This window comes from Pezoporus flaviventris, unplaced genomic scaffold (genome assembly GCF_033815535.1).
Source record: "Pezoporus flaviventris isolate CSIRO_AGI_PZ_B2104156 unplaced genomic scaffold, CSIRO_AGI_Pfla_v1 ptg000050l, whole genome shotgun sequence".
Classification (NCBI taxonomy): domain Eukaryota; kingdom Metazoa; phylum Chordata; class Aves; order Psittaciformes; family Psittacidae; genus Pezoporus; species Pezoporus flaviventris.
Genome location: NW_026892598.1, coordinates 878,678 through 905,876, shown reverse-complemented (window position 1 = coordinate 905,876; position 27,199 = coordinate 878,678).

Below are 27,199 nucleotides of genomic sequence, written 5' to 3'. Positions count from 1 at the left end.
TTTTGGAAGACATGTGGTACTGCAGGAGAACTAAAGTATATGTGTTAGCTCCTGCTGCCAAACAGCTATTCTTGGCATCAAGTAACTAGCCTGCAAACTGTGATTGAAGCTGCTGTCCAAAGTCAGTGGCCTAAGATCAAATGGAAACTGCTGAAAAGCCAAAGAGCTAAACTGATGGATCTTGAATTTCTAAAGGACTAGTGGTGTGTCAGAATCTTTGGAAATACCATTTTCTACACTTTATGTGGGGTTCCCAATGCCTTCCAGTGAATGAACTTTAGTTCATAGCTTCCATGGCCTGAGAGAGGAAATCACCTATGAAAATTGCCATTACTGTAGTCTTTCAGCTCCAGCATTAATTTCAAGCTGGTTTTATTTTTCCTAAAGCTTTTGCCGTGTAAGTCTGAAAATGAACTTACATAACAAAAAATACTACTGTTTTAATTTAATTTTTTGAAGTAAATGTGTTGAGATTTCACTTCCTCCCAAAGTATCCACAATTCATAGAATCATAGAATAGTTAGGGTTGAAAAGGACCTTAAGATCATCTAGTTCCAAACCCCCTGCCATGGGCAGGGACACCTCACACTAAACCATGTCACCCAAGGCCTCGTCCAACCTGGTGTTGAACATTGCCAGGGATGGAGCATTCACAGCCTCCCTAGGCAACCCATTCCACTACCTCACCACCCTAACAGGAAAGAATTCCCTCCTTATAACCAACCTAAACTTCCCCTGTTTAAGTTTTAACCCGTTACCCCTTGTTCTATCACTACAGTCCCTAATGAAGAGTCCCTCCCCAGCATCCCTGCAGGCCCCCTTCAGATACTGGAAGGCTGCTATGAGGTCTCCACACAGCCTTCTCTTCTCCAGGCTGAAAAGCCCCAACTTTCTCCTCCTATCTTCATACGGGAGGTGCTTGTTGTGATTTAAACCCAGCCAGCAACCCAGAACCATGCAGCTGCTCGCTCACTCCTTCACCCTCCTCTCCCTGCTCCCAGAGGCATGGGGAGGAGAATCCAAAGAATGTAACTCCCACAGGTTGAGATAAGATCAGTCCAGTAACTAAGGTATAACACAAACCACTACTGATACCACCAATAATAATAATTATAAAGGAAATAACAAGAGAAGAGAATACAATCTCTCACCACCCGCTGACTGGCACTCAGCCCGAACCAAGCAGTAATCTAGCCCTTTTGGTTAATGGCCCCCAGTTTATATACTGGGCAGGATGTGCTGTGGTATGGAATACCTCTCTGGCTAGTTTGGGTCAGGTGTCCTGTCTCTGCTTCCTCCCGACTTCTCCTCCTCCCTGGCAGAGCATGAGACTCAGAAAAGGCCTTGGTCAGAGTAAACATTACTTAGCAGCAACGGTGTTATCAGCATTGTTCCCAGGCTGAAAGTGAAACCCACAGCACTGTACCAGCTACTAAGAAGGAGAAAAATGACTGCTACTGCTGAACCCAGGACAGTGTCCACCCCTTATTCCATGCCATTCACGTCACGCTCAGATCCTACATTTTTCAATATACCATCACCCTTGTCTCACATATATGTATATATACATACAGAGAGAGAGAGAGAGAGAGAGAGAGAGAGAGAGAGAGAGATCATTCCTTGGTGCAGGGACCAATCCTTATAAAAGTGCTGAGTCCATCCAGTCCGTGATGTCTGGCTCCACCTCTTGTAATATTATTTCAGAGCAGGAGAGAGGGTATGAAGTTTTGGACTGTTGCCTGCTGATGACACTGCGGAACTCGTTTGGTCACTGCTGAGCTTGTCTGGTTTTGTCATTCTCTGTTGGGATGATGGTTAGAGGGAAGTCAGGGCCAGTCGCTGGTGACCTGAAGACATCTAATTGGTGGGCTATAAAAGTATTACATAGCAGGCAACAGTATACAGTTGAGTTCATTGGCTGTTTTCCCCTAAAATCAAATCCCCTTGAGGTATACATCGGACTTCCCCATCTTCCCGCATTACTCACAAATATATCCGGGTCCCTGAGCAAAAGCAATCCCACGAGTGGGTTTGCCTTTACCTGAAGCAGGAATAACCCAGACTGTCTTCCCCAGCAAATTCTTCATATGCACCACGGGAACTTTGTCCCCCTCTACAATATGTAAAAGTTCTGACTGAGTTAAACCAGCCCTGTTGGCAGATCCTCTGGTGTTGACCAACCAGGTGGCCTTTGGTAAATGTGTATCCCAATGCTTGAAAGTTCCCCCACCCATTGCTCTCAGTGTAGTTTTTAACAGCCCATTGTACCGTTTGATTTTCCCAGAGGCTGGTGCATGGTAGGGGATGTGATATACCCACTCAATGCCATGCTCTTTGGCCCAAATATCTATAAGGTTATTCCGGAAATGAGTCCCATTGTCTGACTCAGTTCTCTCTGGGGTGCCGTGTCGCCACAAAATCTGTTTCTCAAGGCCCAGGATGGTGTTCCGGGCAGTGGCATGGGGCATAGAGTATGTTTCCAGCCACCCGGTGGTTGCTTCCACCATGGTAAGCACATGGCGCTTGCCTTGGCGGGTTGGTGGCAGTGTGATATAGTCAATCTGCCAGGCCTCCCCATATTTATACTTCAACCATCGTCCTCCATACCAAAGAGGCTTTAACCGCTTGGCTTGTTTAATTGCAGCACATGTTTCACACTCATGAATAACCTGGGCAATAGTGTCCATTGTTAAGTCCACCCCTCGGTCACGGGCCCATCTATATGTTGCATCTCTGCCCTGATGGCCTGAAGTGTCATGGGCCCACCGGGCCAAAAATAATTCACCTTTATGTTGCCAATCTAAGTCCATCTGAGCCACTTCAATCTTAGCCGCTTTATCCACTTGTTGGTTGTTCTGGTGTTCCTCAGTGGCCCGACTCTTGGGTACATGGGCATCTACATGACGTACCTTCACTACCAGGTTCTGCACCCTGGCAGCAATATCTTTCCACAGTGCAGCAGCCCAGATGGGTTTACCTCTGCGTTGCCAGTTGCTCTGCTTCCATTGCTTCAACCACCACCACAGGGCATTTGCCACCATCCATGAGTCAGTATAGAGATAGAGTACTGGCCACTTTTCTCGTTCAGCAATGTCCAAGGCCAGCTGGATGGCTTTCACCTCGGCAAATTGACTCGATTCACCCTCTCCCTCAGCAGTTTCTGCAACTTGTCGTCCAGGACTCCATACAGCTGCCTTCCATCTCCGATGCTTTCCCACAATAAGGCAAGAGCCATCAGTAAACAAGGCATACTGCTTTTCACTTTCTGACAGTTTATTATATGGTGGGGCCTCTTCAGCACGCACCACCTCCTCCTCTGGTGACATTCCGAAATCTTTGCCCTCTGGCCAGTCCATGATGACTTCTAGAATGCCTGGACGACTGGGATTTCCTATTTGAGTTCGTTGTGTAATTAGTGCAGCCCATTTACTCCATGTAGCATCAGTTGCATGATGTGTAGAGGAGACCCTGCCTTTGAACATCCAGCCCAGCACGAGCAGCCGGGGTGCCAGGAGGAGCTGTGCTTCAGTGCCAATCACTTCCGAAGCAGCTATACCCCTTCATAGGCTGCCAGTATCTCTTTCTCAGTTGGGGTATATCTGGCCTCAGATCCTTTATATCCCCGACTCCAAAAGCCGAGGGGTCGACCTCGAGTCTCCCCTGGAGCTTTCTGCCAGAGGCTCCAGGTGGGACCGTTCTCCCCAGCTGCAGTGTACAGTACATTTTTTACATCTGGTCCGGTCCGGACTGGTCCAAGGGCTACTGCATGAACTATCTCGCGTTTAATTTGCTTAAAGGCTTGTTGCTGCTCAGGGCCCCATTTAAAATCATTCTTCTTCCGGGTCACATGATAGAGAGGTCTTACAATCGAACTGTAATTTGGGATATGCATTCTCCAGAACCCCACTGCACCCAAGAAAGCTTGCGTTTCTTTCTTATTAGTTGGAGGAGACATTGCTGTTATCTTGTTGATCACATCTGTGGGGATCTGGCAACGTCCATCTTGCCATTTTATTCCCAAAAATTGAATCTCCTGTGCAGGTCCCTTGACCTTACTCCGTTTTATGGCAAAACCAGCTTTCAGCAGGATTTGGATTATTTTCCTCCCTTTCTCAAAGACTTCTTCCGCTGTATCGCCCCACACAATAATGTCATCAATGTATTGCAGGTGTTCTGGAGCTTGCCCCTGTTCCAGTGCAGTCTGGATCAGTCCATGGCAAATGGTAGGGCTGTGTTTCCACCCCTGGGGCAGTCGGTTCCAAGTGAACTGGACACCCCTCCAAGTAAAAGCAAACTGTGGCCTGCACTCTGCGGCCAAAGGAGTTGAGAAAAATGCATTGGCAATATCAATCGTGGCATACCACTTGGCTGCCTTTGACTCTAGTTCATACTGAAGTTCTAGCATGTCCGGTACGGCAGCACTCAATGGTGGTGTGACTTCATTCAGGCCACGATAGTCTACTGTTAGTCTCCATTCTCCATTAGACTTTCGCACTGGCCATATGGGGCTATTGAAGGGTGAGCAGGTCCTGTTGATCACCCCCTGACTCTCCAGTCTACGGATCAACTGATGGATGGGAATCAGGGAGTCTCGGTTGGTGCGATATTGCCGCCGGTGCACTGTTGCGGTCGCAATTGGCACTTGTTGTTCTTCAACTTTCAGCAACACCACAGCAGAGGGATCTTCTGAGAGACCAGGCAAGGTGGACAGCTGCTCAATTTCCTCAGTCTCCAAAGCAGCAATACCAAAAGCCCATCGGTACCCTTTTGGGTCTTTGAAGTACCCTTTCCTGAGGCAGTTTATGCCAAGGATGCATGGAGCCTCTGGGACCTGTCACAATGGGGTGCTTTTGCCGTTTCCTCCCAGTCAGGCTGATTTCAGCCTCCAGCACAGTCAACTCTTGGGATCCTCCTGTTACTCCAGAAATATAGATGGGTTCCACCCCTTGACAGCTTGATGGCATCAGGATACACTGTGCACTGGTATCACTGAGCCTTATATTACTGTGGGACTGATGTGCCAGGCCATCTGATCCACACAGTCCAGTAAATCCGATTGTCCCCTACCTCCACCTGGCCGGAGGCAGGGCCCCACTAATGGTCGTCACAGCGTTGGACACTTAAGTTGTGGTAAAAGGGATTATTCTTCATTATCACAGGAGCTGGAGTAAAATCAGCTCTTCCTGAATCATCTGGGAACCTGCTCACCAGAGACTGAAGCTGCAGCTTTCATGGGATGATCAGCCTTGACCTTTGTTCCCCTCTTCAATTCACGCACCCTTTCCTCCAGAGCAGAGGTAGGTTTCCATCCCACTTCCTCATGTCTTCTCCATGATCCTGCAGGTAAAACCAAAGGTGGCCTTTGGCGTATACCTCCTATATCTTCTCTCTTGAGCAGTAGGACACCTTTTGTTAATAGCTGAGATGTGTTGGTACATGTGAGGAGCTGGATAGATCAGATATACCGTCCCTCAATTGTCTGAACTTCTGGGACAGTTTTTCCACAGCTGAAATGATGGAAAGGATGAAATTGTCTTTGAACTCTCGGAGTTCATGAATCATTTCATCCACTGTTGGTGGTGCTATGTCATTCCAGGTTATCGTTGCCAATGAATGGGCATATGATGACGGTGCATTCTGTGTAAGTTTTCGCCACATGGGTCATGTACATTCAACTTCATCTGGATCTATGGGTCCATTCCCAGCATCCAGCCTGCGACAGATCATCTCTACAATGGCTGATTCCCTCAGAGACTGGATGCCTTTCTCTAGAGTAGTCCACTTGGCCGAACGACTCATAACATCGGCCTTGTACGGAAACCCTTCTTTCACAGCTGCCAAGAGCTGCCTCCAAAGGCTGAGGGACTGTTTCTCTTTTGCAATTGCTTTGTCAGTTCCTCCTTCCCTAGCAAGTGATCCCAGATTCTTGGCTTCCCTGCTTTCTAGTTCGTGATCATCGGCCCCATTGTCCCAGCATCGGAGCAACCAGGTGATGATGCGCTCTCCGGGTTGACAGGTAAAATCTTTTTGCATATTCTATAGCTCGGTTGAGGTCTAGGGTCAAGAAGTCACCCCTTCTTCTTCTTCTTCCTCTGATTCACATAATAATAACTCCTGATCAGATGCTGTCCCATGTAGTAAGTGCATTGGTTCCTCATCTTTCTTCATCTTTCTTGCCTCTTTTTTTTTTGCTTTCTCTCTTGTGTACAGGGGCAACCGATATTGGTATGGATTTGTCTTCTTGGTTTAGCTGCAGCAATTATCACTGTGGTTGGAGTGGCTGCAGTAGCTGATGTCGGAGTTTGGGTAGCTGCTGTACTTGTTGCTGGGGTGGTGTAGCTGCTGTACTTGGAGCTGGAGTAGACACGCTGTCTGTTGTGATCAGAGTTTGAGTAGTTGCTACAGTTGTCAATAGGGTTGATGTAGTTGTTGTACTTGGAGTTGGAGTAGCTGCATTATCTACTCTAGTCAGAGTTTGAGTAGGTGCTGTACTTGTCATTAGGTTTGGTATAGCTGCTGTGTTTGGAGTTTGAGTAGTTGCTTTGTCTATTGCTTTGCCAACAGATCCAGAGACTTTTTTTTTTCCTTTGAAGGTGATGGATAGCGTTGAGCAGGGCTCTGTAAGCATAGGCCAAGCCCCAGCACGTTGCCATGATTTGTCCCTCTCTGGTATGACCAGGATGGCAACATACCTCATTTAAGTGTTTTACTAATTTTTCTGGATTTTGCACTTGTTCAGTGTTGAAGTTCCAAAGCAGTGAAGGGGCCCACTGGCCTAAATGCTTGCCCATACTATCCCACACACCCTGCCACTTGTGATTGTCCAGCCTCGGGGAAAATCTCTTGGTCCTTCAATATCGTCGCTTAACCCTAGACAAGACCCAGCCCCACCTCTGCTTTGCTTTTGAGATCAGATGAAATGGTCATGGGTGAAACACCCTCTGTATGTGTGCCAGCATGGTGAACCCTGTCACTATCAGCTGACAGGTCTCAAGGGTTCCCAAAAGCCATTCAAAATCCTCAGAACTCCCAAATGATGTTGTAAAAGGTCTGGGGGGTGGGGGGGGGGCGGCGCCTGGGAGAGTAAGAGAATGTCTCCTTTATAGATCGACTACCTGAGGAGGGGAAGAAAGATGTGTAATTGCTAAAAACTTCCATTATATACCTTCCAAAATATAGAGGTGGTGACCACACTGGGAACACAAGCAGATCAGTTTCATGATCAATGTGTCTGTTGTATTACAAGTCATTGCCATAAAGTACAGTGAAACAACAACCTTAGCCCAGGTCCCCCAGCTTGATAAAACAGCAAATACCAGCTGTAAGTAAGGTACGATAGCTGAAACTCCGAGATCAAGAGCAACAACTTTGAGAGTCAATAAATCAAGATTGTGACGAATGACTATTAATCCAAAACAATGAATATTTATCACAAATATGATTAGACACACTCTGGACAGATCTGTTGTTATCTCAATCCTTCGTGCCCCACTTTGGGCACCATAAAGAAGTGTTGTGGTTTAAAACCATCCAGCAACCCAGAACCACACAGCTGCTCTCTCACTCCCCACCCTTTCTTCCCCTGCTCCTGGAGGGATGGGAAGGAATCCAAAGAATATAACTCCCATCGGTTGACATAACAACAGTCCAGTAACTAAGGTATAACACGAAACCACTACTGCTACCACCAAAAACAATAATGATAACGGAAATAAGAAGGGAAGAGAATACAATCACTCACCACCCACTGACCGATACCCAGCCCAAACCAAGCAGTGATCTAGCCCTGGTTAACTGCCCCCCAAGTTTATATACTGGGCATGATGTGCTGTGTTATGGAATACCCCTTTGGCTAGTTTGGGTCAGGTGTCCTGTCTCTGTTTCCTCCTGACTTCCCCTCCCGTGGCAGAGCATAAGACTCAGAAAAGTCCTTGATCAGAGTAAACATTACTTAGCAACAACTAAAAACATCGGTGTTATCAGCGCTGTTCCCAGGCTGAAAGTCAAACCACAGCACTGCACCAGCTACTAAGAAGGAGAGAAATGACTGCTACTGCTGAACCCAGGACAACAATAGATATCACACAGATGATTTTTCTACTATGGCCACTTTAATATTAACTATTTGCACCACAGCTACAAAACAAGCTTTATTATCATGGTATTTATTGCTTCTCTACATGAAGGATATCAAAGCACTGTGTAAGATTTGATCCAAGACTGGTGCACCTAGGCATAGATGCAGTTTAATTACATGTCTTGAATGGAAGTGTGAACATGCTTAGGTCAATTACTGAATGGGGTTTGCAAGCTTAAAGCACCACAGGGGTAGAGTTAATGGTAGCATATCGCATGTTCCCACTATGCTACAGAAAAGGAAAAAAAGGGGAGTCATTGACCAAGCTCAAAACAACAAAGGCGTATTCTTTAAAAAAAAAAATCCCCAAACCTTATGTCAGTACAAGATCCAGATTCCTCTTGTGAAGCTTCAATAAAGAGATCTAAGGAGCATGCGTTCTAGTTTGTTTCTGCAGACTGAAGTATTCAGTAAGCTTGTTCTCAGGTACCAACATGGAGCACTGTTCTTTTATAACAATGGCTGTAAAAAGATGTACTCATTATTGTAAACAAGTTATGGAATTTCTTTATTGACTCAGGGACATATCAGGGTCACACATGATTGTGCCCAAAAACTATATTATGTCCCTTGGAGGATATGAACTGAAGTGGAGGAACAGCATTCTCACATTGTTTGTCTGAGTGATGAACCGTGAGCACTGTTCCTTTCACTGGATTTTAAAAATTCTCCATGACTGGGTAATTTCCTTAAGAAAATGGAGTTTATATATGACAGCAGTACTGCACTTTAAGTGGCAATAGACAAAGGTATACCTATCAGATTCTGGAAAGAGAGTGATTGACAGTGATGATAATGATAGTCTGAAAGCTAGCATCCACCAATACCCCTGTTTTATCCATACAACTTTATGCTAACACTAGAAAATTTATCAGTTGCACACAGGAAACTATTTGAACATTCACTGTTTCTTCTAAGTCTCCTCACTAACAATAGCTTACACGAAAATACATTTAGTTTTGTGATCCCAGCCCATCCTTGTATGTGTCTACCATTCTATACACTCCTACTATTTAAGGCCTTTGAAGTGTTACCCTGCATAAGAATATTTGCAGTGTAATGAAATAAATAAAAGATTTAATACATTTTAGTATTATGGCACAAAGCATATTAACATTCTTTACACTCTATTCTCTCAGGCTCTGTAACTACATAAGATTGAATCTATTGCTATTTTATGTGAAAATAGTGGCTAGAGATATTTTATTGTCCTCATCTTAGTCAGTGCAATATTTTATTGGCAAAATCTACTCATACAAAACATTACTTTCTGAAATTAATGCACACAAAATTACCAATTACGTATATGAAAAAGGAATAGTGACTTCGCTGGTTTAAAATGGAGACTAATATATTTTACATTCTTCATGGTTATTGCTTTGTCTCATTCTGAATGCATGGCTCTGAATTTTAAACGAAACCTTAAAAGCTGATCTGCTTTACTTGTGGTCTGCTACACTTCTCCACAAAGCCACATCAGCTAATCCTGCAAGCAGAAAAGAGGAATTGGGTGTTACAGTCAGCTCTTGATGGTTCACAGAAACCGTAACTCACAATAATGCCAAGCCATTACCTATCATATTTGAGAAGTCTTAGCAGGCTGGTGAAGTTCCTGGTGACTGGAAAAGTGAAAATATAACTCTCAATTTTAAAAAGGGAAAAAGGAAGGCCAGGGGAACTACAGTCTCACCTCAGTTCCAGGCAAGATCATGGAACAGGTCCTCCTGGAAAATATGCTAAGGAACACGGGCAATGAAGGGGTGATTGGTAACAGCCAACATGGCTTCACGAAGAGCAAATTGCACCTGACAAATCTGGTGGTCTTCTACCATGGGGCCATGTCATTGGTGGAAAAGGGAAGAGTAACCAACGTCCTCTTCCTGGACTTGTGCAGGGCATTTGACTCTGTCCTGCATGACATCCTTGTCTCTAAACTGGAGAGGGAGGGATCTGGCAATACCATTTGGTGAATAAGGAATTGGCTGGATGGTCACACTCAGAGAGTTGTGATCAGCTGCCAAATATCCAGGTAGAGACCAGTGATGAGTGGTGTTCCTCAGGGCCTAGTATTGGGACTGGTGCTGTACAACATCTTTGGCAGCAACATGGACATTGGGATTTATGCACCTCAGCAAGTTTGCCAAAGGCACTAAACTATATGGTTCTGTTGACATGCTGGAAGGAAGGGATGCCATCTAGGGGGACCTCGACATGCTTGAAAGTGGGCTAGTGCCAGCCTTTTGAATTTCAACAAAGCGAAGTACAAGGTCCTGCACATGGGTTGGGGCAATCCCAAGCACAAACACAGGCTGGGTGGGGACTGGATTGAGAGCAGCCTTGTGGAGAAGGGCTTGAGGGTATTGGCTGGTGAGAAGCTCAACATGAGCTGGCTTCAGCGTGCACTTGCGACCCAGAAAACCACTTGTAACCAGGGCTGCATCAAAAGGAATCGCATCTGGAATATTGTGTCCAGTTCTGGGCCCCTCAGTTCAAGAAGGACAGGGACCTGAGGAAAGACTGAGGGAGCTGGGTCTCTATAGTTTGGAGAAGAGGAGACTGAGGGGTGACCTTATTAGTGTATATAAATATATAAAGGGGGAGTGTCACGAGGATGGAGCCAGGCTCTACTCAGTGGCAAACAATGATAGGACAAGGGGTAATGGGTACAAACTGAAACACAAGAGGTTCCACTTAAACTTGAGAAGAAACTTCTTCTCAGTGAGGGTGACAGAACACTGGAACAGGCTGCCCAGGGATGTTGTGGAGTCTCCTTCCCTGGAGACATTCAAAACTCGCCTGGACACATTCCTGTGTAACATTATCTAGGTGCTCCTGCTCCGGCAGGGGGATTGGACTAGATGATCTTTTGAGGTCCCTTCCAATCTCTAGCATACTGTGATACTGTGTGAGTGTGGCCGGCAGGTCAAGGGAGGGGATTCTCCTCCTTTACTCTGCTCTTCCCTTTACTCAGGTGAAGTACTGTGGTCAGCTCTGGAGCCCCTAAACAAGAAGGACTTGAACCTGCTTGATCAGGTCCAGAGGAGGCCATGAAGATGATCAGAGGGCTGGAGTATCTCTCCTATGAAGACAGGCTAAGAGAGTTGGGCTTGTTCAGCCTGGAGAAGAGAAGATCTTAGAGGGTAAGATCTTAGATCTGCCTTCCAGCACTTAAAAAGTGCCTACAAGAAATCTGGAGTGAGACTTTCTACAAGAGGAGCGGGACAAGGAAGAATGGTTTTAAACTGAAAGAGGGTAGATTTAGATCAGACAGTAGGAAGAAATTCTCTACTATGAGGGTGGGAAGACACTGGAACAGTAAGCTATATAAGAAGCAAGAGTCTTAAGTAACAGAAGCGGTGGCTGCTGCGTCCCTGGAATTGTTCAAGGTCGGGTTGGACAGGGCTTGGAACAACCTGGTCTAGTAGAAGGTGTCCCTGCCAGTGGCGTGTGGATTGGAACTGAATGAGATCTTTAAGGTCCCTTCCAAGACAAAGCATTCTATGATTCTATGATTCAATAATGTAATGTGCATTTTTGTTGGGTTTTGCATGTTGATATATAATTCTATCAGGAAAGAGTGGAGAGAAGAACTAAGAGTTAAACTCAACTAAAAAGAAAAGCCACAAGGGAATTAGTGAAATAAAAAAAAAAACACCTCTCTGGCTGCATTACAGACTCGTGTAGAGAGGTTACCCACGTAGCCTCATGGCTACGGCAATAGTGTTTCCTCTTCTGATTAAGTGTAACCTACATGGCGTTTGTAAACAGCCCCATAAAAGGGAATGGAAAATGCAGCTAATGATGGGTGAAATTATAAAAATTACAGATTTGTACTCAGGAAGAAGGCAGAAATGACAAAAAATTATAGGCAAGGGCTATGTTTAGTACAGAGAAATATAATTTTCCTGCTCCTTAGGACAAGCACCTTGGGCCATCTGTTGCTTAGATTTTTGCTCCACTGTTCTCTCTGTATGAAGGTTAAAGCTTTAGTAAAAGTATCCTTGGCTGGACTGGTCACTTGTGCTCAGCAATTTTTGCTGCAGCCAGATTAAGCCAGATTGCGTATCTCTGCTTTCCTTTTCTTGCTTGTACAACTGGATGTTGTATAATATCTGTATTCCTGATACCACAATGAATATATACAACATAGAATCAGAATCATAGAATCGTTAGGGTTGGAAATGACCTTAAGATCATCAAGTTCCAAACCCCCTGCCGTGGGCAGGGACACCTTATGCTAAATCATACCACCCAAGGCTCTGTCCAACCTGGCCTTGAACACTGCCAGGGATGGAGCATTCACAACCTCCCTGGGCAACCTATTCCAGTGCCTCACCACCCTAACAGGAAAGAATTTCCTTCTTGTATCCAACCTAAACTTCCCCTGTTAAAGTTTTAACCCGTTACCTCTTGTACTGTCACTACAGTCCCTAATGAAGAGTCCCTCTCCAGCATCCCTATAGGCCCCCTTCAGATACTGGAAGGCTGCTATGAGGTCTCCACGCAGCCTTCTCCGCTCCAGGCTGAACAGCCCCAAATTCCTCAGCCTATCTTCATACGGGAGGTGTTCCAGACCCCTGATCATCCTCGTGGCCCTTCTCTGGACTTCCAACAGTTCCATGTCCTTTTTAGGTTTAGAACACCAGAACTGCACACAATACTCCAGGTGAGGTCTCACAAGAGCAGAGTAGAGGGGCAGGATCACCTCCTTTGACCTGCTGGTCACGCTCCTTTTGATGCAGCCCAGGATATGGTTGGCTTTCTGGGCTGCAAGTTCACACTGAAGCCGGCTCATGTTCTTTTTCTCATCAACCAGCACCCCCAAGTCCTTCTCCGCAGGGCTGCTCTGAATCTTTTCTCTACCCGACCTGTAGCTGTGCCTGGGATTGCCCCAACCCAGGTGTGGGACCTTGCACTTGGCATAGTTAAACCTCATGAGGTTTGCATCAGCCCATGTCACAAGCATGTCAAGGTCCCTCTGGATGGCATCCCTTCCCTCCAGGGTATCAACCGAACCACACAGCGTGGTGTCATTGGCAAACTTGCTGAGGGCGCACTCAATCCCACTGTCCATGTCAGCAATAAAGATGTTAAACAAGACCGGTCCCAACATTAATCCCTGAGGGACACCACTCGTTACTGGTCTCTAGCTGGACATTGAGTCATTGACCACAACGCTTTGCGTGCGGCCATCCAGCCAGTTCTTAATCCACTGAGTGGTCCATCCATCAAATTGATGTCTCTCCAATTTAGAGACAAGGATGTCATGTGGGACAGCGTCGAATGCTTTGCACAAGTCCAGGTAGATGACATCAACTGCTCTACCCCTGTCCATCAGTTCTGTAGCCTCATCATAGAAGGCCACCAGATTGGTCAGGCAGGATTTCCCCTTAGTGAAGCCATGCTGGCTGTCACCAAGCACCTTGTTGATTTTCATGTGCCTTAGCATGCCTTCCAGGAGAATCTGCTCCAAGATTTTGCCAGGCACAGAGGTGAGACTGACTGGTCTGTAATTCCCAGGGTCATCCATTTTCCCCTTCTTGAAAATGGGGGTTATATTTCCCTTTTTCCAGTCGTTGGGAACTTCAACCTGACTGCCATGATTTTTCAAATATGATGGACAGCATCTTCACAACTTCATTTGCCAGCTCCTTCAGGACCCGCAGATGGATCTCATCAGGACCCATGGACTTGTGCACGTTCAGATTTTTAAGATGGTCTTGAACCAGATCCTCTCCTACAGTGGGCTCAAGGTCTTCATTCTCACAGTCCCTGCATCTACCTTCCAAGACGTGGGTGGTTTGGTCAGAGCCTTTGCCAGTGAAGACCGAGGCAAAGAAGTCATTCAGAACCACAGCCTTCTCCAAATCCAGGGTAGCCAATTCTCCCGAGCGCTTCCTGAGGGGGCCTGCATTCTCCCTAGTCTGTTTTTTATTTGCTATGTACCTGTAGAATCCCTTCCTGTTATCTTTAATACCTCTAGCTAAGTTTAGTTCTAACTTGTCCTTAGCTTTCCTAACCTGGTCCCTAGCTTCTCGGACAACATCCCTGTACTCTTCCCATGCCACCTGTCCTTGCTTCCACTTATTATAAGCCTCTTTTTTTCAACTGAATTTTCCTCAGGAGCTCCTTATCCATCCAAGGAGGTTTCCTGGCCCTCCTGCTGCACTTCCTTCTGGTTGGGATGCAACACTCCTGAGCTTGCAGCAGGTGATCCTTGAATATCAACCAACAGCCTTGGGCCCCTCTGCCCTCTAGGGCTGAATCCTATGGAACCTTCCTAATCAGGTTCCTGAAGAGGCCTAAGTCTGCTCTTTTGCAGTCCAGGGCAGTGAGCTTGCTGCACGCTCTTCTCACTGTCCTGAGGATCTCAAATTCGAGCATCTCATGATACATAATATATAGTATAAATAATTATATAATATATATGTAATGATCACTACATTGTGTCTATGCCAGGGTGCACCAAAGTAACTACGTACACTATTTACGTGGGCCCTACACTAGCAGCTGTGAGGGATAAACTTGGATAAGCTTAGTCTGACAGTGACGCAACCTTTTCTCTTCTGTCTGCAGTCAATAAACTCGATGTTCTAAATCTTTCCAAACACATTGTTTTACCTCAATCAGAAGAGGTCAAAAAGAAGGGCAGCACTTACCTGACTTTTTTCCTGCCTAGTGCTTATCAGAAAGATGAAGGATGGGAGCTACTGCAGGAATAGTATAGTATGAAAAATGCACGGTGTAAATACAATAGGGAAGAGAATTATTATTGAAACGTAACGCCAGTAATTAACGATGGGAAAGATATCAAAGAAAATTAGCATTGCTTGAGTATTTAAATTCCACTTTCTCCATTTTTAGCGGGAAGAAGAAGTCTGAACAGCTGTTCCAGACTTGTTTTGAAGGAGACAGCCTGTCAGATATTTCATTGCTGTGGACAGTATCAGTACAGGTCCTGGAATCGGTGCTAAAATATATCTGGGTATGAACACGTCAAACCCCATGTGAACATCACGAAACAATGGGTCTTGCTCTGCTCTCAAGTGAGTGAGAGAGAACTATATGAAAATCAGTGAGATTATGCAGAAAGGACAAGAGAATCAGGTCTAGAATGATGTATTACGGACAAATGCCTTCTGCCAGGTCTCACCCTATCTACTATAATGTAAATTCTGCAGCAGTTCTTTTCAGTTATATAGCCTGCTTACAAGAATCCTGGTCAATGTTCCCTTTACAAGCAGAAACTGAGAATGCTAAATGAGACAAGGAGTGACTATTACTGTTTATTATATTCTGCACATATAGTTAATCTCAGAATGTATCAGCTTTTTTATTTTGAGCACAAATCTCTCTTTGGAGGATAGACTAATACGTAGTTCTAGCTTATCATTTTCAAAGACATTATCGTCTAATTCTAGGGATGCTTGCAAGAGCGTATATTCAGCTAGAAGAAGTGAGGCTTCTCAAAAACTATGCACATGCACATTTTTAATTGCTTGTTATTTCTTAAATAAATGTTTCATAAGATTAAATTCTGCAGGAAAATGAAGCTGCTATGTCACTCTTACTGTGCATCCAGAGGGTTTTTCTGACAGTGTGTCATTTACAGAGTCCTAAATCCTCATTACTGTGCTCAGCAGGCAACAGGAAACTGCTGCATTGATAGCAAACCTGTTATCTGATTTAATAAAAACTTAGTGTCTTTTCTTTCCCTCTACGCTTACAGAATTTTGAAATAATTTATTTTTCTGAATGCTCCTGGTCATCTAGCAAGCATCCAAATCATAGTCTGAATCCTTGGAGAAAGGAATAGAACAACTTTACTGTGGCAGTAAACCCAGACTAGACAAGTACAATGTCCCTAAATCTTTGACAGTATATCACAGAGAAAATGTTTGTGGGGCATCCTTGGCATGTACAGGACTGTGAAATGCTTCACTATACATTTGGAAAGTGCTAATTAAAAGCAATGTAGCAAATTTAAAAAAAATATATATTGTAAATATTCTTTTTTTTTCCTCTTTCTTTCTTCCTTCCATTTTTTTTTTTTTTAACTGCACATAACATTTATGAAGAAGCTACTTTTCACAGAATGGATTCTTAAGCATACCTGGTATAAGACTGCATCAGTCATATCAGGACATACCATACATTTTTGACGTGGCTGGACAGGACAAGATTGTGTTAACTGAAATGGTGCATTATCAAAAAAATAACAAAACAAGCTTCATACATGATCCTTTCCTAAACTGCAATTTTGCTAATGTTAGTCTTTGAGGAACTTCTGGGAATCAGTTATTCTTTTCTGAGGTCTCAAGTGCAATGTGGAGCTTTTCATATGCAGGGAAAGGCAGATCTTTCCACTTCCTTTTTTTTTTCTTTTTTTTTTTTTTTTTTTGCAGCCCATATGCTTTTTCAATGTGTGAATGTGTAAAGCAGAGCACAAGTTTGTGCTGCGTATGTACGATCACTCCCTGGCATGTTTCTTTATACATTCTGATCTGGGTCCTGTTTGGTTTTTATATAGGTGTAATTTGTCAAGCTCAAGTGTATTTTTCTTGATTTATGCTGGTAAATCCCCTATGCTGGGTGCTTACAGTCCATTTGCTGCTAGCAAAATTCAGAGAGCGGCTTTATTCACTGTATTTTAAAATAGTACAACAGTATGTAGGCTTTCTGAAGTCCGAGGAGAAAGCCGTCACTGAGTGACCAGGTGCAGAAGTTCATCACAGAGTTAACATGGTTTCGTGGTAGACTTGGCAATCTTGGGGTAAAGGTTGAACTTGATGACCTTTTTCAACCAAGCTGATTCCATGATTTACCCAAGCTACAGCTGAAACAATCAAATCTTGTGTCAATGTACACCCAGGTAAAAATCTCATTGATGAGATCAGTTATGGACAGATTTTTCACATTTTTAGGTGAGATTGTTGCAAAATTTGGTCTTTTTGAGTGGTGCTTTAGTTTACCATCTGAACATGTTAGAACTGAGAATATGCAAAGAAACTGGAAGCAAATAAAGGAACTTTATTTAATTTGGGAGCTGGGTCTGGAAAGTGTTTCTCCTTTTGCTCAAACTGCTTCATGTGTTCTCTTTCCCCATATTGCTGAGTTCTAGGCAGCAATGAAGTTCTGCTGCAGCCTATGACGAGCATCTGCCTAATGTCTAGTTTTGGAGTCACAGATTGAACACATTAAGAGGTCATTCTAGACCATTCCTAGTGCTGAATTTTCCTAGTGTGTATCCTAGAGTTTTGTTATATTTGCTGTATCCCACTTGGAATTTTGTCTTCCTAATGAATGGCATCATTACAGATCATAGTTCCCATTATATTATCAAGATCTAGATTTTTCACTGATTTAAAATGATTGATATTTACTGTGCATTGAAAATAACATAGGGCATCATAGTTCTGGGAGCAATTTATTCCTAAGCATGTTAAATAATAGAGTATTATGACTATTTTTAAAATGCAGTAATATATGCATATTTTAAAAGCTATCAGATTTCATTGCAGGACAGAGAAATTGATTCCTTGTTCCATTGATTAGATCATTTTTTAATGAATGAAGTTGCTTTATTTTTGCTGCAAAGCCTTTCCCATTTCAGGTTATATTACTGGCTGAACAAGCTGAATGATTCTGTCACTTTTACAATGTCAGCATTCAATAAAAGGGCTTCATTCGAAGTTTGTGTTAGCTTCCTCTTTAAGATATACCTCTGTTCTCATGAAACCATATCACTTGCCAAGTCAGAAACTAGTAGGTTTTCAATCAAGTAAACGTCTGTCAATATCAGTTAAACAAGTCTCAATACATATATAAAAACGATTGCATTTTTTTGTCCAACATTTAACTGAAAATGCATAAACTAGAAATGGTCTTTGTATCTTTTAAGGAGTGCTTATTTTACTTAAACACTCCTTTGCTTCATATTATATCATTAGAAATTTGTTGTATTAAGCATGTACACCACATCAAGAAAGAAGTTTACTTTCCCAATAACTGGAAGCACTGGAAGCACACTCAAAAGAGAGCAAAAAGAAAATGCTGCTATCCTACTGGAATCTGTTCATCTGCATAAGTTATCAGAACCAGATTCCATTCCAGGAGTCAGAGTGAAAAGTCTTAATTTCCCCCAATCCTAACAAAAACAAAACAAAACAAAACAAAAAACAAAAAAAAAACAAAAAAACAAAAAAAAAACCAAAGATCATGGGATAGGATACATTAAATTTTCACATAAAATTTTCCTTCAAAGGAGGCAGAAGAAAACAGTAGCAAATACTTAAGGAAGACTTATAAGGAAGCCTTTGGAACCATTGTCATGCTACTAATCAGTCAGAAGATGTTCTTATTATTCTTTGTTAACCCTTAGAAATGGCCTTGTCTCAGCCTTATACAGAAAGGGAATTATGAGTCAAGAAAAGAAACTCTGAAAAAGACTTTGTGAAAGTCCAGCAAGAGCAGACAACTTTTTGTATGTGTTCATATACAAGAGGATTTCTTTTTTCAGGTAAAGGATAGAGAGGGCGTCCTCAGAGTTTTAGCCCAAAGAAATCGTCCAGGCTTTAAGAAGTGTCCTTTTAAAGCTGTTTTATTAATGATAACAGCCTGCAGATAATACACATCAATGACTTCAGCTTAGACAGTTGGGATTTGAATGTTCGACTGCCACGTTCTTTTCAAGCAAACTATTCAAATAATAAAGCTTTCCTTCTTTTTTTTTTTCCCCTTTTTTTTTTTTTTTTTTGGATTTGGGAAGTGCTGTTAAACTGGGACCTCTTAATTTAAAAGGATTCTTCTTTTCTTTTTCTTTCTAAACCTTGTTAAGAAATATAAGAATAACACAATGTGAAACTGATTTCCCCTAAAAGATAGAACATCAGCATAATGAAAATGAAACAGTGGTGTTGTAGATTGTAATCCTTCCAAAGAATAAAAAAGTCAGAGTTGAAAGTGAAGCACTGTCATATGCTGCCTGAGTTGAAAGCTACTGCAGTAGGCATTGGTATTTTGATCTAATGTAAGATGTAAAGAGAATAATGAGGTTATATGACCTCACACTAGTTTTTAAGTCACTACTTTCTTAAAGGAGCATTTTGGTTTCAGCATCTGTCTACCAATTATATTATCTAATGAAATACCACTCACAAATACCAGTGATCTCTCTTCTTTCTTTGTTTCTACTTTTAAAAAGAAATCAGAAGAAAGGCCTTATCTTGACTTAAAGTGTGCTATAGAAGGGTTTAAAGTAAGTTAATTTGAAATGACAGTAAATAATCCTCTACCATTCAATCACTGGTTTTATATTTTTCTGTAATTATCATTGAATAAGCTTTTTTTTAAACATAGTTAATGCATAGGGGTTTTTCATCCTTTACTACTTTATGTCACAGATAAAAATGACATTTCTGTAAGGAAATCTATGGCACTATTCTTTGCCTTTAGGGACCTGTTCAAGGAGACATGAATAGTTCAAGTATTGTAAGTGCCAGCCAGTGCAGATTTTCACTATGCTTCCCTGACCTGTCCTGCCAGCCACTGCTTGATTGATGCCTTTATGGTGACACTATAAGCTCAATGAAAACAGAAAAAGAGATGAAGGTGATGAACACCAGTGTTAAAACTTTCTGCAACAGCTAAGAGATGAGGAGATAAAAATGGACACATACGTCAAGATTCCCATGAATTTGAGCAGGGACTAGGCTGACACCTTAAGTATGTGATACATACTCCATTTCAACCGCACCCATGAACCTCATCCCTTTTACCTTATCAGCAGTTACTTATGGATGTATAATCCAGGGTCCCTGTAAGGCACTTAAGGGTCATTACTCTAACACTGTAGCAAATGTTTTTCATTTTGCCACTGCCCAATTTCTCTGCTAAGACTTTTGCAGCAAAATGTTGCACAGCTTAGTAGAAAGGTGATTGATTAAACAAGAAAGAGCATAATTTGAGCATCCTGATACAATTTTCCCAGAGTCTGCTCAGTTAACACCAATCAGTTTTATTTAGATAGTAATACTTGAGTACTAAGTAGGTGATTTCAGCCATAGGAGAAAAATAGATGATCATAGAATCATAGAGTAGTTAGGGTCGGAAATGACCTTAAGATCATCTAGTTCCAAACCCCCTGCCATGGGCAGCGACAGGTCACATTAAACCATCTCACCCAAGGCTCTGTCCAACCTGGCCTTGAACACTGCTGGGGTTGGAGCATTCACAACTTCCCTGGGCAAGCCATTCCAGTCCCTCACCACCCTAACAGTAAAGAATTACTTCCTTATATCCAATCTAAACTTCTCCTGTTTAATTTGAACCCTTTACCCCTTGTCCTATCACTACAGTCCCTAATGAAGATACCTGTCCAGCACCCTTGTAGGCCTCCTTCAAATACTGAAAGGTTGCTATGAGGTCTCCACGCTGCCTTCTCTTCTCCAGGCTGAAGAGACCCAACTTTCTCAGCCTGTCTTCATACAGGAGGTGCTCCAGACGCCTGATCATCCCCGTGACCCTCCTCTGAACTTGTTCCAACAGTTCCATGTCCTTTTTATGTTGAGGACACCAGAACTGTACACAATACTCCGAGAGAGGTCTCACAAGAGCAGAGTAGAGGGGCAGGATCACCTCCTTTGACCTGCTGGTCACGCTCCTTTAGATGCAGCCCAGGATATGGTTGGCTTTCTGGGCTACGAGCTCACACTGCCAGCTCATGTTAAGTTTCTCACCGACCAATACCCCCTTCTCCGCAGGACTGCTCTGAATCTCTTCTCTGCCCAACCAATAGCTGTGCCTGGGATTGCCCCAACCCAGGTGTGGGACCTTGCACTTGGCATAGTTAAACCTCATGAGGTTCGCATCAGCCCATATCACAAGCATGTCAAGGTCCCTCTGGATGGCATTCCTTCCCTCCAGCGTATCAACTGAACCACACAGCTTGGTGTCATCGGCAATCTTGCTGAGGGTGCATCAATCCCACTGTCCATGTTACCAACAGGGTTAAACAAGACCGGTCCCAACACTGATCCCTGAGGGACACCACTTGTTACTGGTCTCCAGCTGGACATTGAGCCATTGACGACAACTCTTTGCATGCAACCATCCAGCCAGTTCTTTATCCACTGAGTGGTCCAATTATCAAATTGATGTCTCTCCAGTTTAGAGATAAGCATGCCATGTGGGACAGTGTCAAACACTTTACACAAGTCCAGGTAGATGACATCAACTGCTCTACCCCTGTCCATCAGTTCTGTAGCCTCATCATAGAAGGCCATCAAATGGGTCAAGAAGGTTTTTCCCTTAGTGAAGCCGTGCTGGCTGTCACCAATCACCTCATTGTTTTTCATGTGCCTTAGCATGAATTCCAGGAGGATCTGCTCCAAGATTTTGCCAGGCACAGAGGTGAGACTGACTGGTCTGTAATTCCCAGGGTCATCCATTTTCGCCTCCATGAAAATGGGGGTTATATTTCCCTTTTTCCAGTCATCGGGAACTTCACCTGACTGTCATGATTTTTCAAATATGATGGACAGTGGCTTAGAAACTTCATTTGCCAGCTCCTTCAGGACCCGCAGATGGATCTCATCAGGTCCCATGGACTTGTGCACGTTCAGATTTTTAAGATGGTCTTGAACCAGTTCCTCTCCTACAGTGGGCTCAAGGTCTTCATTCTCACAGTCCCTGTATCCACCTTCCAAGACGTGGGTGGTTTGGTCAGAGCCTTTGCCAGTGAAGACCGAGGCAAAGAAGTCATTCAGAACCACAGCCTTCTCCAAATCCTGTGTAGCCAGTTCTCCTGATAGCTTCCAGAGGGGGCCCACATTGTCTCTAGTCTGTATTTTATTTGCTACATTCCTACAGAACCCCTTCCTGTTATCTTTCACACCACTTGCCAAATTTAATTCTAACTTGTCCTTAGCTTTCCTAACCTGGTCCCTAGCTTCTTGGACAACATCCCTGTATTCTTCCCAGGCTGCCTGTCCTTGCTTCCACCTTTTATAAGCCTCCTTTTTCCTTTGAATTTTCCTCAGCAGCTCCTTATCCGTCCACAGAGGTCTCCTGGCCCTCCTGCTGCACTTCCTCCTAGTTGGGATGCAACACACCTGAGCTTGTAGCAGGTGAATGTCAACCAACAGTCTTGGGCCCCCCTGCCCTCTAGGGCTATATCCCATGGAACCTTACTAAGCAGGCTCCTGAAGAGGCCAAAGTCTGATCTCTTGAAGTCCAGGGCAGTGAGCTTGCTGCACGCTCTTCTCACTGTCCTGAAGATCTCAAACTCAACCATCTCATGATCGCTGCATCCAAGGCTCCCTGGAGTGTCACATTTCCAACCAGTCCTTCCCTGTTGGTGAGCACAAAGTCAAGTATGGCACCTCTCCTTGTTGGCTCCTCTATTACTTGCAGAAGGAAGCTGTCTTCCACACAATGGAGGAACCTCCTGGACTGCCCGTGCTGGGCCTTACTGTCCCTCCGACAGATGTCAGGGCGTTTGAAGCCTCCCATGAGAACAAGGGCCTGTGAGCATGAGGATGTTCCTATCTGTCTTTAGAGTACTTCATCCACAGATTCCTCTTGGTCAGGTGGTTTGTAACAGATCCCCACAAAAATGTCCCCCATCGCTGTTTTCCCTTTAACCCTGACCCACAAACTCTCTGTTGACTGCTCACCTATCCCCAGACAGAGTTCCATGCTCTCCAGCCTATCCTTAACATAAATAGTAAGTTCCCCTCCCCGCCTGCCAGGCCTGTCTTTTCTAAAGAGCCTGTAACCTTCCGTTCCAACACTCCAGTCATAGGAGACATCCCACCATGTTTCTGTGATGTCTATTATATCATACCCCTGTAGATGTGCACACATCTCTAATTCCTCTTGTTTGTTCCCTATGCTATGGGCGTTTGTATAGAGGCATCTGAGCCGAGCTCCAAATGAAGCTGGCTCATTGGCTGCAGCGGCTGGAATATCTCTGCATTGCTCCAAGTGTTTATTATAGGTGCTGGCAACTGACTGGGTGTGTTGGGATGGAATGATGCTCCCCTCCCCCAACACACCTAGTTTAAAGTCTCTTTGACCAGTCTGGCAAGCCTTCTACCAAAACTGCTCTTTCCCTTCCTAAGACCAGCTCCACCAGCCCCCACTAGACCTGGCCTACAAACTTGGGTCCCGCGTTCAAGATACCCAAACCCCTGACTAAGTAACCACCCTTCTAACTTAACTTGGCCAATCCGCCTAGCCCTAGCCCTGTATCCTGGAGAATTGACGAAAAGACTGTCTGAGCTCCAGCGCCCCTAACCACCTCTCCCAGGGCTCTGTAGTCCTTCTTTATGTTCTCCAGGCTACTGCTATCTATATCCCTAGCACCCACATGGACCACTAGAAGTGGAGAATAGTCAGTGGGACTTACAAGAGCAGGCAGCCTCTCTGCAGCATCCCTTGTTCATGCCCCTGGTAGGCAACACACCTCCATTGAGACTGGGTCAGGCAGACAGACAAGTGCTTCTGTTCCTTTCAAAGTAGAGTACCCTACCATTATGACCTGCCACTTTTTGCTGGCAGCACCAATATTGATCTTTACTGGTGCATCACCTGGTTTTTCATGTTGCGAGTGTGTTTCCTCATTAACCCCCTAATGATGATATCTTTAGGTTAATATTACTTGAACGTTTTTCTCTTGAATACCTTATACCTGTTAGTGAAAGTCTGTCACCTCATAGTCTTCAGTCTTACTAAGATGCCATCGGTATTGGCAGTATTGTTCTGAGACAGGAAGACTTGGTCTTTTGTGAGGAAACGCAACCATTAATAAACAGCTGGATCTACCCCTGGGTTGCAGTGACAGAGCTATGATTGTCAGAAGGTTGCACTGCTGCAGACCTTGGATGCCCAACAGTGTCAGCAGCAGCCTTCGCACAGGGAGACTCAGCACCAGGCTACAGGTGTGCCCTGGCTGCCAAACCCGGGGCCACATGGGAGACAAGCTCTGCCTCATGCAGCTGTAAAAATGCTCTCTGTCTCACTGGTTTTGTACCAACATAAGTCCTTATTTTCTTCTGCCAAGGAGCTTTTGCAAGTATCATATCCACTGGGAGTTGGGAAAGGCAGAAGACTCTTTAGCTAACAGAAACATTGGCTGAACCCTTTTGGATACCTATCAAAAAGACAAAAAAGCTGCCTAATTCATAAAGTAAATAATAATGCTTTCCTGGGCTGAGACTGTGTTATGGTTTAAACTCTGTCAGCAAGTCAGTCACGCAGTCTAGCTCCCCCCCTCCCCCAGCTCCCGGAGGGATGGGGAGGAGGATCGAAAGAACGTAACTCTCATGGGTTTAGATAAGAACAGTCCAGTAACTAAGGTATAACACAAAACCACTGCTGCTACCACCAATAATAATAATGATAAGGGAAATAACAAGGAAAGAGAATATGATATCACCTGCTGAAAACAAGCCCGACCCAAGCAGAGAGCGCCCTTCCGGGTAACTCCCAGTTACATCCTGGGCATGACATGCTGTGGTATGGAATACCTCTTTGGTTAGTTTGGGTCAGGTGTCCTGTCCCTGCTTCCTCCCAGCTTCCCCTCCTCCCTGTCAGAGCATGAGACTCACAAAGTCCTTGGTCAGACTAAACATCAATGTTATCAGCTCTCTTCCCAGGCCGAAAGTCAAAAACACAGCGCTGCACCAGCTACTAAGAAGGAGAAAAAAAGACTGCTACTGCTAAACCCAGGACAGACTGATAGGTACATCATTGCAGAGAGCAGTGATACCTTTTTCATTTTCTATTACAGAATGAATGTTTAACCCTGAACTCTAAATTAAACAAATCTATCTCATATTACAGAGGTTCATAAATGCTATCCACATAGCACAGAGCAAAGTGTCTTGATTTGAATTTTTATATAAATAACAAGTGATAATTCTACAGAAAAAAAATTATATCAATGATGAAATATCACATAGTGACTGTTTGTATAAAGTAGCCCAGTGCAGAATTTTAACATTATTTAACTCCAGTGGACTGGAAAAAGAAAAATCTGTTCTTGGAAATCTGATCAAGCACAATATGATACATTTTGGATTGAATGTGCTCTGAGCCTATTTAGGTGTACTTGAGCCAAACAGAATTGATTTGTATAGGACATATGTGTAAAATTATATAATGGGCTGACCTTTGTAACAGAAATACATGGCTTATACTGAGGTGAAGATTTCCGAGTGATAATATATTTTTTTTTTAAAGAAAACAGGGGGGAAAGGTAACCAGCTCACATCAGTCAAAGTAGTTGAACTGAGCCAAGAATATGTCATCTTGAATTTCCTTCTTGTCGGAAACACCCTATATTATCAGCAAAGAGGAAAACCTATTACTGTCACTTTTACATTTCTACATGATATAAAAGAGAGAGAAAGAAAAAAATCCTTTATGATACACTCAGTTAAAAGTCTCCATTGGACCAGAAAGAGTTTTCTTCACCTCATGAAACACAAACACTTCTAAAGAGCTACATTCAAGCTGCTGTTATGTACATAGTCTTGTTCAAGGAAAGCATTTGACAGCTGTTAAAAGGAAATACAGTTGTGTGCTGCAAAGACCTATTCACAGGACTTCTCCCAGTGACAACAGATATCTGATACTTGCTGGCCTGGCCTTATAAACTCATCCATATATCAGGCAGAGGTGCAGGGAAAATTTGCTGCTGTAAAGCCTTTTCTTGCAGAACATATAACTCACGCTGGATGCTGCTGAAAGAGAAGGCCACCCGCAACCACAAGTGTGCTGTGCAGCTGGTGCCATAGCAGGATGCAGTGACTATGTGAGGCCCCTGTCTGGACTGAGAAAAAGGCTATGTTCTTCCAGGACACTGGTGGTGACGCAAAGCTTGATTGGAGGCCAGCATTAACAGCATGCTGTTTTACAGACTTTACCTTTGAGTTGCACCTACACCACCTCATTACAGACTTCTGAGGGCCTGAGTGAATTCTTGGTGGTTTTAAAAGAGACATGATTTTCTAGTTTAGATAATGAAATGACCACCAGATTTTAGAAGTCAGTGACAGAGACAATAACTGTACATCTAAAGGTAGATACCTCACCTGTAATTCTCAAGTAACTATGCAGTAACTGGAGTTCTTCTACCCAAGGTTTCTCTATTTATTTATGGGTAATCTTTCAGATCACTTATGCCTTTGATCCAGATGTGTGATGGATTTGTGTGCTGCAAAAATCTGTAACTATCATTTGTGTATATGACTGATACTCCAGTGGTGACTGAAGCAGTGCTCCTAGGTGAGATGAGGGGTGCTTCTTTCTGCCTCACTGATAGATTGTCTTCCTGCCTGCCACTAAGAACAGTGCTCTCCCACTCTGTTACAGAGTGCTTCATAAAACAGAAAAACACACTTAGCAACTGAACTAAGGAACTCTTTCTTGATTTTTAAAATCCGCATATGTATTTGTTATAAACCATGTGCTGATCTGCTTTGCAATACGACATCAAATCTGAAGGTATGATAAACAACATAAAGGAATGGTAAGCTGAAATGCATATGGCAAGAGTAAAGAAATAGATGCCCAGTGTATTATGTGTGTATATGTCCAGCTCCCAAGGAGAGGAAATTACTTCATATGGGAGGACAGAATTTACTAATTGCTTCTGTAGATTTTATTCCCAGTATTATCACTATTTTCTGTTAGATAATGCCCTCAGATATTTTTGAAAATATTTTTTTTAAATCAAAATGCATATTATACAGTTGCAACAAAGAAGATGTAGAATAAGTTATGTAAGAAAAGTGGAAGGTGGATTATTTTGAGTTTAGTCCTTATGACCTCATTATCACAATACAAATTCATACATGTTGGTTATTTCTCCCAGATGTTGTCCACAAAGCATCTATGTAAAATAAATACGTAAGAACTTTTTGAAGTGGTCCTTATCATAAAACCTGTTGTGTTTTTCTAAAAGTATTCATTCATGTACACACACACAGAGATGTGTGTATATGCATAGCTACTTCTGTAGGGTAAAATGGAATTTGGTTCCAGACACAAATCATA